The sequence below is a fragment of the Anastrepha ludens genome, unplaced genomic scaffold (assembly GCF_028408465.1).
Source record: "Anastrepha ludens isolate Willacy unplaced genomic scaffold, idAnaLude1.1 ptg000075l, whole genome shotgun sequence".
NCBI lineage: Eukaryota > Metazoa > Arthropoda > Insecta > Diptera > Tephritidae > Anastrepha > Anastrepha ludens.
The window spans coordinates 15,001-17,500 of NW_026530041.1; the positions used below are offsets into that span (position 1 = coordinate 15,001).

The 2,500-nt window shown below is 33.1% G+C and overlaps 1 non-coding gene across 1 annotated transcript in view; it reads right to left on the reverse strand.

Annotated features, from left to right (window-relative positions):
- Nucleotides 1-68, reverse strand: part of LOC128871007 (small subunit ribosomal RNA) — a 1,991-nt gene extending 1,923 nt beyond the window's left edge. The window contains exon 1 of the ribosomal RNA XR_008455670.1: nt 1-68. This exon is cut by the window's left edge and continues 1,923 nt beyond it. This is a non-coding gene — a ribosomal RNA (small subunit ribosomal RNA).
- Nucleotides 69-2,500: the final 2,432 nt, after the last annotated feature.

The following is a 2,500-nucleotide window of genomic DNA, read 5'->3' on the forward strand; positions in this document are numbered from 1 at the left end:
TTGTACTTAGACATGCATGGCTTAATCTTTGAGACAAGCATATAACTACTGGCAGGATCAACCAGAATAATATATATATTTGTTTATATATTTTTCTTTGTTTTTCATATTTGAAAATTTCATAAATTACGGTGTATATAATAGGACTATGAATAAGTTCGTGCGGTTTTTTTTCGAAATTTGAAACTTTATTGACGTAAAATGGTTACAAATTTAATATTCAAAATATTGTCCATCGCTTACTACTACTTTTTCCCATCTTTCTGGCAATTCACGGATTCCCTTTGTGAAAAATTCGGTCGGTTTTGCCGCAATCCACGAATCGATCCATTTTTTGACTTCATCGTAATTACGGAAGTGCTGGTCAGCCAGGCCATGTTGCATCGATCGGAAGAGATAGTAATCGGATGGCGCAAGGTCTGGACTATACGGCGGGTGGGGTAGGACATCCCATTTGAGCGTTTCTAAGTATGTTTTGACCACTTGTGCAACATGTGGCCGAGCATTGTCATGTTGCAAAATAACTTTGTCGTGTCTATCGGCGTATTGCGGCCGTTTTTCTCGCAGTGCTCGGCTCAAACGCATCAATTGTCGTCGGTAGACATCCCCCGTAATCGTTTCATTCGGTTTCAGTAGCTCATAATACACAACACCCAGCTGGTCCCACCAGATACACAGCATAACCTTCAGGCCATGAATATTCTGCGCCGACGTCGATGTTGAAGCATGGCCAGGGTATCCATACGTTGCCCGACGTTTTGGATTGTCGTAATGGACCCACTTTTCATCGCCAGTCACAATTCGATGCAAAAAACCCTTTCTTTTGTGCCGTTGAAGCAGTTGTTCGCATGCCATAAAACGGCGTTCAACGTCTCTTGGCTTCAATTCATACGGCACCCAATGGCCTACCTTTCGGATCATTCCCATGGCTTTTAAATGTTTGGAAATGGTTGATTGATCAACTCCCAAAGTTTTTGCAACCTCTTCTTGCGTTTGAGCCGGATCTTGATCGAGCAATTCCTCCAATTCGGTATCCATGAACTTTGGCGGCGCACCCTCGCGTTCTTCGTCTTCCAAGCCAAAATCACCACTTTTAAAGCGTGCAAACCACTTCTGGCACGTTCGCTCAGATAGAGCATGCTCACCATAAACTTCCACCAAGATACGATGACTTTCGGCTGCTTTTTTCTTCATATTAAAATAATGAAGAAGAATTCCCCGCAAAAACACATTATTTGGCACGAAATTCGACATTTTCAAGTGTGGTAAAAATATTGTTGTTTACGCTTCAAATAAAAAACTTATACTGACGTTTGTGCCTTACGACAGTAGCTCTCCAATGAATGTTTGGAAATGTGGATCGATGGAATAATAATCAAGTTACGCCATCTGTTGTAAAACCGAAACGAACTTATTCATAGTCCTATTAAAAAGTAAAGGGGAAAACGCACATACAATAGAACGTAATTTTAATAACACAATTTATGTATCATCTCATCATCATCATCATTATTATTATTATTATTTATTAATAATGTGCTTTTATTTGTATAAAATATTTGTATTTTATTTGGTCTTCTTCTTTGTTGTGTTTTTCTTTCATTTTCTTTCGTTCAATGTGCGCTCCCGCCGACCCCTTTAGCTTTTCTTATCAGAATTCAAAAACCGTTTTTTATGAAAAAGAATTTTCGTTCTCTATATATATTTTGTATAAAAATATAAGAACGATATTTCTTCTTAATATTTGCCAATTTTCAAATGTATCATTTTTAATAACATTTTACTTTTTCTTCAAATGCATTTTTAATGTAATAATTTCATATATTACATAATTTTTCTCTCTGAATTGAAATTAATAATTCCATAATTCTATTTTTTAATCATAAATATATATATGATTGAAAAAATTTCTCCTTTTTTCTTTTGTTTAAAATTTAGTTTTTCTTATAATTTTTATTTGTTTTGTTTTTTTTTTTTCTTCATCTGTTTAATTTCCTGTATGTATACAAGAAACAAACAGTTGAGGATAATTTCTATGTAATGCTAGTATAGAATATAAAATTTTGAATTCAAAAATTTATTTCTATTTAAACTAACTATAGAATACCAGGAATAAAATACAATGACACCAATATGCCAAGGTTACATTCCATAATATGTTAGTATAGAATATAAATTCTTCATATATGTATATATATTCGAAAATTGTTTCTATTTAAACTAACGTATGGAAAACCATGAATAAAATCACAAATACACCAATATGCCAAGGCAACAATCAATAGTTACATTCCATAATATGTTAGTATAGAATATAAATTCTTCATATATGTATATATATTCGAAAATTGTTTCTATTTAAACTAACGTATGGAAAACTATGAATAAAATCACAAATACACCAATATGCCAAGGTAACAATCAATAGTTACATTCCATAATATGTTAGTATAGAATATAAATTCTTCATATATGTATATATATTCGAAAATTGTTTCTA